This window comes from Triticum urartu, chromosome 1A (assembly GCF_056163025.1).
Source record: "Triticum urartu cultivar PI428250 chromosome 1A, HENAU_Tu73, whole genome shotgun sequence".
NCBI lineage: Eukaryota > Viridiplantae > Streptophyta > Magnoliopsida > Poales > Poaceae > Triticum > Triticum urartu.
The window spans coordinates 164,992,621-165,003,901 of NC_141873.1; the positions used below are offsets into that span (position 1 = coordinate 164,992,621).

Here is an 11,281-nt window from a genome sequence, read left to right on the forward strand (position 1 = left end):
GAGTGCGCAAACGATTTTTGTTATAGATGAAACTTGGCACACAAATACAGTATGTTAGCATAGGGCCGCACACAAAGTTTCTTGTGATTTGGGAAAAGTAAGAATATATGTTGGAGTTTAAACGACCAAATTAAATGTTGTTGGTCCACTAAAATATTCCCATAGACAAAATAAAAAACAATTCATCGAACATTTTTATTTGACAGATTAAAGAAATAAGAATTTGGCTTGCATTTCAAAAGGAATTTGGATTTGATTTTTCTCAAGTGGCAATGTGGCTTAGACAACCTGATGACATGGCACCATTAGTATGAGGTTACTGTAACTTAATTATCCGGACGTCACAATTCTCCTCCACTACAAGAAATCTCGTCCCTAGATTTAAGGGGTGGAGTAAGGGGGAAATACTCGGGAAGGATGGAGCTCAACACAAGATAGGTACCTGGGGGCTATCTCAGTGAATGTGACATAGAGGCAACTCTCGAGTCGGAATTCAAGAAGGGCGTCGAGAGCAAGGTAAGGAGGTGCATTAAGAAGCTTCAACCAGGTAGGCAATCGTTCGATGTCTGAAACAGAGTGTGAAAGGGGTTCAGTGCATCGAGAATAAGTATTGCATCTGATAGCAGAACAGATCGCAAGAAGGTGGCTCGTGAATTACATACGAAGCCAAGCGTGAGGAACAATTTTGGAAGACAGGGATGTACAGGAGAGTCAAGTTTTGATCCTGTGGAACTGTGGGTTATGGGCCCACCATGTGGGTTAACAGCAAGAAGGCGCTAATCAATTTGCACGGTCATGACAGCAAGGCAGGTCAGAGTATCGCCTGTTAGTTATGTCGACAACAACGTTGGTACCAAGGGCGAGGGACGAAGAGAACCATTTTCCTGCTCGTTAAGACGAGGCGGGCCAATAGGCAAAGTTCTCGTCCATCGGTGGCTACCAGAATGTCATCAACAATAGTAACAAGGTCTTACTGACAAAGTTTGTACACCAAGGTGTTTACATAAGCAGGGAATTATCACTGCCCGGATAAGTTAGGTTACAAGAAAGGTTAAACAAAACAATGGAAAGGAAAGTGTAGACTCGAATCAGCTATCGGTGTTCTCGAGTGTCTAACAACTCAGAACCCGTGGGAAATTGGAATTGGCGAGAAATAATAGTTGATGAAGAACTCATAAGAAGTTATGTAGTTCCGTGATATTCTCGAGATACCGGAGGGTAGTACTCGAAGGTAGAACATGATAGAGGTTGGATAGGTGAAAAGATCTGCAAAAGACAAGTACTTTAACTTGTCCGAGAAATGGAATCAAAGGAGAACAATCATGGTCGGAACCACGGTTGCAAAGGACCAAGCATATATAGAAGATGAAGTTATGACAAGGGGATTATTATTATTATTACAAGAAGCTTCCATGATAAGTTCCATGTCGGGTCCATGGGCATGAACACAAAGTTCAAGGTCGACTCCCACTTCTCCAAAGCACAAACTTACATTCACTTCTTGTTTCGAAAATGGCATTAGTGTTGGAAGTTTTACCTGGTAAAAACCAGATGAGTATGACCTGTGAAATCTTTCGGGCTCACACAGATTAGGTAAGGCATTAGCTCAACCCATCGGGGCATCTTAGAAACATATGCCACAAACTTCAGGAGTACACAACACAAGCTCGACAGTAGAGCATGGTTGGCCAAATCAGAGAATACAAATTACCAAAGGCATTATGTGTCCGAGGAAACACTCACAAGGTTATCAACTATGAAGGACACTGTCAGATAACGTCCAACAAAGGAGCTGGTGGTCCGAAAGGGATCTGATGTGAGCATCGCTACCCAACCAGAAGAAGAAAGAATGCAAGGAGATCAAATTATAGAAACAATTTACTAATTCAAAGATCAATTGCAAAGGAATTATGATTTCCAAATCAATGGATCAGAAGCAAACGCCCTGATCAAGGATGGATAGGTTGAAAAGACATAAGGGCACAATCGACCGCCAATTTGATTGATCGAGGACCAGCTCAGGTTCAAAGTGACGCCTGAGCCGGACAGATAATTTATAAGGATCGATTGATGATTGCGTGCATGCGCACACCTGTTGAATCAGTATGATCAAAATGGAAATCCACAAAGGATTTTAAGGAATATTGCTAGACATATGGAATTAACCATAATGCTAGCAGGCTAGAATTTTCAAGAGCAATAGGCTACTAAGGATTTTGGAAGATCAAATAGTGTTTCGAAGAATTTTGTGAAACACATGAACAAATGGGGATGAGCGGATACATCTGTATGTGCTAGGACTTATCCGTAGAGGTATTCATGTGACAAAGAACTGCGAGGCAGTAGGCACAAAGTATTCTCAGAACAAAAAAGAGAATTTCAGGGTATCTTGTGATAACAAGAGCAACTGGGATCGAAAATATGAACAACAAATATAAGATGTTATCCACAAGGATTTATCGGTGGTAGGGGGTCGCAACGGCGAAGGGCACAAGGGACTCGAGAAAACATCGGAGAGTATCTTAGAATTCTTCTAGTGAAGCAGGCAACCATCCGGAACGAAGGGGCTCTCCGGGGAAAGTCGTTACGAGAACCTAATGTAGTTAGTAAATTCATTTAACCCGAATAGAAGAGAGAATAGAGTCACAGGAGTATAAACGAGGAATAAAAGATCCTAATACCACCCAATGGCGACGTGGGCCCGTAAGCCACACAGCCAAGTTAGTAAAACAGTTTTGGACGACTAGACTCAACTTTGGCCAAGGAGTTGGAAAGGGGGCTACCTGCAGGCAGTCGGCTCTGATACCAACTTGTGACGCCCTCGATTCAATCGTACACTAATCATACACGCAAATGTGTACGATCAAGATCAAGGACTCACGGGAAGATATCACAACACAACTCTAGACACAAATCTATCCCTAATAATAAAGCACGGATTGACTCCGTGGGTTCACCGTCACAATACGCTTTCTTCTTATGAATTTACGCTTTCAATTTGAATTTAAAACATATAAGCGAGGTGGTACTAATATTTACCCAAATCCATCCCGAGTTTATTAGATTTTTGTGAGACCCATCTGCTGTTTGGGCCTCAGCCCAGGCAAAACAATGCAGTCCGGCAGAGGCAAAAATAATGATGCAGCTACTGGGAGTCGAACTCCCCACCTCTTGTTCAATGTATAAAAAGGACTCCAACTGACCAAGCTTATTTTTATAGATTATTAAAGAAAGGTCGATTAGTATACATAGTCCCACCTCGCTTTCTTAAGCAAAATCTCACCAATTTAAATACATCTATGATTTGATACCAATAAGCCGTCCAGAGATAAGGAGTGTGTCTGCTTCTCCATGGGGGGAAAAAAATTATGGAATGAACTGGAGAGATAGCTTGAGAGAGCGTCATGGGAGGAAGGAACCGGAGAAGAAGAAGGGACTGGCCACGCCTCCATATGGGAAGGATCAGGGAGGAGTTCGGGCCAACGGAGCACGCTGCTGATGGTGGGACGGCTGCTCGGCCATGGCCTCGGTTTGGTTCGCTGCAGAAAGCCAAAGGGAGGGAAAAAATGGGAAAGGTCGAATACATGACCTGCTGATGGTGGGACGGCTGCTCGTCCATGGCCTCGGTTCGGTTCGCTGCAGAAAGCCGAAGAGAGGGCAAAAAATGGGACAGGTCGAATACACGGCGATGGCGCCCATGGCTGCGGGGTGATTGAGGCAGCGAGAGGTAGATGGTGATCGATGGAGGTAAAAGGAGAAGGGCTTCGAAGGAATATATTATGCGGTGATTGATCCACTACATAAACGATGTAGACCAGCAGCGTATGTATGGGTGGGCTTCTGTATCGGCCAAACGGGCCTTTGGCCTAATAGGAAGGAGGTGAAAAGGCTCACGGAAAAAAAGAAAGAAAGAGGGTAAAACCGGCCAAATATTATAAGAGGAATATAAGCTTTTGAGCTGCAATATTAGTTAGGTGAAAATGTATGTACATGCGAAGAGGTGCGGTGCTGCTATTTTTTGTTTGTTTGTTTCTCTCTCTATATATATATGTGTGTGTGTGTTCATCAAGCCTACTCCTCTTATTAATATTTGTTTACGTAATTTCAGCATATAGTTCACAATGATTGTACTGTATGTATAAACTCAGATTTTGTCTGGTGTGTTGTACACTTCATTGCTAATTTAACCCGATTTAATTTCTAACTATGGCAACAATGCTCAGTTGTTTACTTTATAAATACTTCTGAACCACAGATGCAGAAGTCGGTAGGATGCATGTTCTGAACTTTTGCATTGAGATTCAGACAATACCATGGTTGAGATTGCTAAGTGTGATATTGATGTATGATGTTTCCGGAAATATCTAAGAGGATATGGTAAAATGTAGATTGTAAGGATCGGGAATACATACACTCTTTGCCAAGCCTCCCAAAGTACTTTTAAGCCATAGTATTTTTTTATCAAATACTTTTGTCCAGCGTTGGACGTGACAAAAGTAGATTTTTGTTGTTTGGGTGATAGAGAGATCAGGGTGGTCAAGGTGCCTAGGTTTAATTTGCAAATGAGAAAGTTGCAATTAGTTGATTTGTTTTCTCCATACCAATGCATGGGCTTTTAACTACGTATGTTTATGTAGACAAATGCATGTATTGTGCATGTAGATACTATAACAAATGAATAATTAAATTTTTGGTTAAGATGAGTCTCGATAGCAGCACATATGTCAGTGTTCTCCAATGACAATGCATGGACCCACAAGCTAAACATGTAAGAATTTTTCTCTTCCGTTGTAACACACGGACATTTTTGCTAGTTAAAATAATACAAGCTTTATATTACAAGCCAGGGGCCTCGAGGGCTCGAATACATAAACTCGAAAACACAAGAGTCAGTGGAAGCAACATATCTGAGTACAGACATAAGTTAGACAAGTTTGTCTTAAGAAGGCTAGCACAAAAGTAGCAACGATCGAAAAGGCAAGGCCTCCTGCCTGGGAGCCTCCTAACTACTCCTGGTCGTTGGCGGTCTCCACGTGGTAGTAGGACCCTCGGGGTAGTAGCAGTCGTCGGTGGGGTCGTCTGGATCCTGGGCTCCACCATCTGGTTGCATCAACCAGAAAGAAGAAAGAAGGGGGAAAAGGGGGAGCAAAGCAACCGTGAGTACTCATCCAAAGTACTCGCAAGCAAGGATCTACACTACATATGCAACATTATCAAAGAAAGGCTGTATATGTGGACTGGGCTGCAGAAATGCCAGAATAAAGGGGAAACCTAGTCCTATCGAAGACTAACATCTTCAAGCATCATGCATCATCAGAAGGGATAAGAGTAGCATACACTAAAGTAGAAGTAGTACTGTTTTCAACCTTGGCCGGAGATCCTTCGTCGACTCCCTGCGAAAAAGCAATCCCAGAGCCATACTATCCATTTCTCATCACAAGTATCCAGTTCTAGTTGTATCGATCGGGATACAACTCCAAGTGTCCGTTACCGTAGGACAGGCTATCGATAGATGTTTTTCTTCCCTGTAGGGGTGCACCAACTTACCCACCACGCTCGATTAACTCCGGCCGGACACACTTTCCTGGGTCATGCCCGGCCTCGGTCAAACAATACGCCGCAACCCGACCTAGGCTTAATAGAGAGGTCAGCACGCCGGACTAAACCTATTCCCCCAGTGGTCATGGGCCATCGCCCCGGGAACTCCTGCATGTTGCGTGGGCGGCCGGTGAGCAGACCTAGCTACCTCCTTCAAAAAGGCAGGTGCTTACGCAGTCCAATCTGGTGCACGCCGCTCAGTCACTGACGTCTATTAAGCTTCGGCTGATGTATACGACGCAGAACGCCCATACTATGCCCACGTGATGGTTAGTGTTATCAGGCCAGAGGCCCCTCGGATCAAATATCCAAATCGTAGTGGATTAGAAACGCACGGTAACAAGCAGAGACTCACGAAAGACGTGACCCCGTCGCCCCGTCTCGAGTACTTGCGGCAAGGGCCAAGAATGCCCGACCACGCCTCGTAAGCATCTCGCGGGCACCCTCTAGGTTAACCCGTCTCCACATCACTCGCTATTAAGCTCGCGCGGGTACCCCTCAAGGCCGACCCGTGTTTAGTAATATGGTTCAGTGTAAAGTCATAGTAACCATAGTAACTGTGAGTCTAACACCAAGGGGAAAACCCGAGGAATCACCCCCGGTGAATCTCGCTCGATGTTATCATCAAGGTGAACATAAGAGGATCCACCCTCGAGGTTCACATTTGATGGGTTGCACGACAGAGCCGTAACAGATGTGGTTAAGGAGGAAATCACCCTCGATGACCTCGACCGTATAGCTATACTACAGAGATCTCATCATGAGTGATGTAAGAGGTTCCACCCTCGGCACTCGATGGTAACTCTGCGGAGTCGTACAACTAGGGGGGTGATGTGCGGTGTCGGGGCCTGGACGTTGATCACGTTGATCGAGTCATCGAACATAAAGCGAGGCAACTGGGACAAGGTGGGGTCACTAATGGATCTCTAACCAACCTATACTAAGCGGTTTAGGATAAGCAGGTAAGGTATGAAAGCAGGTAACAAAAACAGGCTATGCATCAGAGTAGGATCATACAGAAAGCAGTAGCAGTTATAATGCAAGCATGAGAGAATGGAATGGCGATATCGGAATGATCAAAGGGGGGCTTGCCTGATTGCTCTGGCAAGGAGGGGTCGTCGTCGACGTAGTCGATCACAGGGGCGACATCTGTCTCGGGGTCTACCGAAGAGAAAATGGGGAAGAAACAGTAAATATAAAGCAAACAAAGGCACAACAGAACAACAGGCAGAGCTAGACGTGATCTAACATCGTGTTACACGATACCAGCGAAGCGGGAGAACATCCGGGAATGTTTTCCGAAGTTTGGCATTTTTCAGACAAATGAAACAGAGGAAAAAGTTGCATGTTCGCTATGCTAGGGATGTGTGGCGGACGAATAGAGCGCGTATTCCGATTCGTCTCGTCGTTCTGAGCAACTTTCATGTACAAAACCTTTTCATTTGAGCTACAGATTGTTTTAAATTATTTTATTAAAGGTTTAAACAATCCCTGAAATTCTAATAACTCAGAAAAAAACTGGAATTTGTCATGGGTATACAGAGCGTAACCAGTCAGGCTGTATGACAAGTGGGTCCAGTCAAAGTCAACATAGTGGATGTTGACTTGGTCAAAAGTGAACAGTGCAGGAGGGTTCCATATGTCATTGACTTAGACATTTTTTTTATAAAACTGATTTTATTTAAATTAACTATAGATTCACGTGTCATCGAATATTAGACTAACTCATCACTAACTTTAATCCTAAACTAAACTAGTCCTAATTAACACAAGGGCCGGCCACACACGGCCGGGGGCCGGGGCCAAGCCGGCCACACACACACAAGCACGCAACATACAATGCTAGGAGTCAATTCTGTTGTTTTGCTAACAGAAGATATCATTTTTTGATTTTTGTAGGATTTAATTCATGCATCCTAAGGATTTGGTTCAGTGGGATAAAATAAAGTTTGTCAAGTATACATTCTACTCATATTTTCCTTAACCTTGTTGACAGTTGTTTAACCGCTGTTTAGAGGCAGTTTAGAGGGCTACTCATTGCAGAAAAACAAAAGCTAGCTAGTAGCATCTACAGTAGCAATCAACAGCAGCAACATATTCAGCCGAGCAGCAACGGCATGCCCACGAGCTAGGCGCGGGGCGCGGCGCTGCACGGCGTGCGCGTGGACGCGGCCAAGCGTACGCAGCCGCCAGGGCACACGGCGAGCGCGGCCAGAGGGGCAGCAGCACGCGCACATGAGCGAGCGCATGGACGACACGGGGCAGAGCAACACGGTGCGGAGCAGCGGGTAGGAGCTAGCGGAGTCAGCAGCGGCAAAGCTGCAGTAGCAGAGAAGCAGGAGAGGAGAGCAGCTGCGGCACGGGTAGCAGCAAGCAGCAGTAGTGAGTACAAACAGTAGCGGGAGCAGCACTCGAGCGTGGGCGAGCAGGCGTGGCGCACGCGTGGACGGCCCGGGGGAGCAGCGGGCGGCGGTGGGATGCACGCGGACGCCGCAGGTCGCGGCAAGGGCGCACGATAGCGGACGAGCAGCGGCGGGGGTAGCTGCCGGCGACGTCTACGGGTCCCCAGGAGCCTTGTCGTCCTATGTAAACGAGCAAGAGGAGCACGGAAGAGCGGTGTTCTTCGGTCATGGCGGCCACCGGAGCCGGAGCTCGCGGAGGTGGCACCACAGGGGATGGAAATAGAGAAGGGATTTGCATGGAGTGCTCACTGCGATTCTTGCGGATGGCTTGGTGAAGCCGGAGGGGTCGAGGACGACGACGATTTGTGGCGGAGTGCGGTGACCGTGGTGGGGAGGATCGAAGCGGGCGTCGGCTTCACGGCATCCCAGCCCCGATCCTGTACACGTAGGCGATGAAGACTATGCAGAGGTGCTCCTGGACATGTTCGAGCGGCGAGGGAAGGCTCCAGAGCACGCAGACGACGACGACGCGGTGGCGGCGGCTACAGGTTGCTCCAGATCGAGGGGGAGGAACGGGGGCTAAGGTTCGATGTGGGGGAGGAAGAGGAGGGCTCGGGGCGCTCGGGGAGGGCCACGGGATGGCCGGCACCTGGCCGAGCGCGCACCAGGGCCGTGGGATGGCTGCCACGCCCACTGCCTCTCTGTAGTAGGTGGAAGGAGAGGTGGGGTGGGTTGGGTTGGCTTTTGTTGCTAGATGGGCTAAGGTGCATAGTGTCACTAGAGCCCACTAACACCATAGTGATGAGGCCTTTTCTTTTATGTTTTTTTACTTACACCGCTGTTTTCTATTTCTAGCTACAACTTGGTATTTAATTGAGTGCGCAAGCGATTTTTGTTATAGACGAAACTTGGCACACGAATACAGTATGTTAGCATAGGGCCGCACACAAAGTTTCTTGTGATTTGGGAAAAGTAAGAATATATGTTGGAGTTTAAACGACCAAATTAAATGTTGTTGGTCCACTAAAATATTCCCATAGACAAAATAAAAAACAATCCATCAAACATTTTTATTTGACAGATTAAAGAAATAAGAATTTGGCTTGCATTTCAAAAGGAATTTGGATTTGATTTTTCTCTAGTGGCAATGTGGCTTAGTCAACCCGATGACATGTCACCATTAGTGTGAGGTTACTGTAACTTAATTATCCGGACGTCACAATCTCAGATTGTGAAGATCATGTTTTTATCATTTACCTACTCGAGGAGGAGCAGGAATTAAGCTTGGGGATGCTTGATACGTCTCCAACGTATCTATAATTTTTTGATTACTCCATGCTATTATATTATCTATTTTGGATGTTAATGGGCTTATTTTTACACTTTTATATTATTTTATGGGACTAACCTATTAACCGGAGGCCCAGCCCAAATTGCTGTTTTTTTGCCTATTTTAGTGTTTCACCAAAAAGGAATATCAAACGGAGTCCAAACGGAATGAAACCTTCGGGAGCGTTATTTTTGGAACAAACGTGATCCAGGAGACTTGGACTGGACGTCAAGAAACAATCGAGGAGGCCACGAGGCAGGGGGCGCGCCCACCCCCTTGGGCGCGCCCTCCATCCTCGTGGGCCCCTCATTGCTCCACTGACCTACTTCTTCCTCCTATATATATCCATATACCCCGCAAACATCCAGGAGCACAACAAAACCCTATTTTCACCGCCGCAACCTTCTGTACCCAAGAGATCCCATCTTGGGGCCTTTTCCGGAGCTCCGCCGGAGGGGGCATTGATCATGGAGGGCCTCTACATCAACTCCATGGACCCTCCGATGGTGTGTGAGTAGTTTACTTCAGACCTTCGGGTCCATATATAGTAGGTAGATGACTTCTTCTCTCTCTTTGGATCTCAATACAAAGTTCTCCTCGATTCTCTTGGAGATCTATTCGATGTAATCTTCTTTTGCACTGTGTTTGTCAAGATTTGATGAATTGTGGGTTTATGATCAAGTCTATCTATGAACAATATTTGAATCTTCTCTGAATTCTTTTATGTATGATTGGTTTATCTTTGCAAGTCTCTTCGAATTATCAGTTTGGTTTGGCCTACTAGATTGATCTTTCTTGCAATGGGAGAAGTGCTTAGCTTTGGGTTCAATCTTGCGGTGCTCGATCCCAGTGACAGAAAGGGAAACGACACGTATTGTATTTTTTCCATCGAGGATAAAAAGATGGGGTTTACATCATATTGCATGAGTTTATCCCTCTACATCATGTCATCTTGCTTAAGGCGTTACTCTGTTCTTATGAACTTAATATTCTAGATGCATGCTAGATAGCGGTCGATGTGTGGAGTAATAGTAGTAGATGCAGAATTGTTTTGGTCTACTTGTCACGGACGTGATGCCTATATACATGGTCATGCCTAGATATTCTCATAATTATTCGCTTTTCTATCAATTGCTCGACAGTAATTTGTTCACCCACCGTAATACTTACGCTATCTTGAGAGAAGCCACTAGTGAAACCTATGGCCCCCGGGTCTATTCTCCATCATACAAGTTTCCAGTCTATTTTATTTTGCAATCTTTACTTTCAATCTATATCATAAAAATACCAAAAATATTTATCTTATTATTATCATCTCTATCAGATCTCACTCTTGTAAATGGCCGTGAAGGGATTGACAACCCCTTTATCGCGTTGGTTGCGAGGTTCTTATTTGTGTGTGTAGGTACGAGGTGACTCGCGCGTGGTCTCCTACTGGATTGATACCTTGGTTCTCAAAAATTGAGGGAAATACTTACGCTGCTTTACTGCATCACCCTTTCCTCTTCAAGGGAAAACCAATGCAGTGCTCAAGAGGTAGCATATTGTCACTTCACTGTGAAGACTAGTTGAATAGTTCTCTCTGACCGAGATGGGGAATAATGGATTGTGAAGACTTCCTATCTACAGTATCCCTATGCATGTACGCTCGGGCCCCTCCCAATGCTCCGCCTTGTACAGGTTCTAAGGCTGCCATGTAGGCAAAAAGTCTGATGTGGCAAGGTAATTAAGAGGAGAGATAAGTGTGGTGACCCCAGTACTAAGCGCGAGAACCTAGACAAAAGACTTAAATGGAATAATCCCACCAATGCATGAAGAACTTTAGTTACAAAATCATTAAATAAAGGATGCTTAGCACTAACAAGTTAAGCACATGTACATGTAGCATTGGGAGCTTTAGTTGCTAAAGTTTTTAATGTGCTTAGCACCCCATGTAAGCATCAATGCATCC

The 11,281-nt window shown here is 45.3% G+C and overlaps 1 long non-coding RNA gene across 1 annotated transcript; it reads right to left on the minus strand.

The window, feature by feature from the left end:
* Positions 1-4,750: 4,750 nt before the first annotated feature.
* LOC147990480 (uncharacterized) lies at positions 4,751-8,838 on the minus strand. The gene is made up of 3 exons (XR_015599597.1): positions 8,310-8,838; positions 6,691-6,759; positions 4,751-5,100 (listed from the first exon to the last, which is right to left on the minus strand). It is a non-coding gene; the product is annotated as an uncharacterized LOC147990480 (long non-coding RNA).
* Between the last annotated feature and the right edge of the window lie 2,443 nt (positions 8,839-11,281).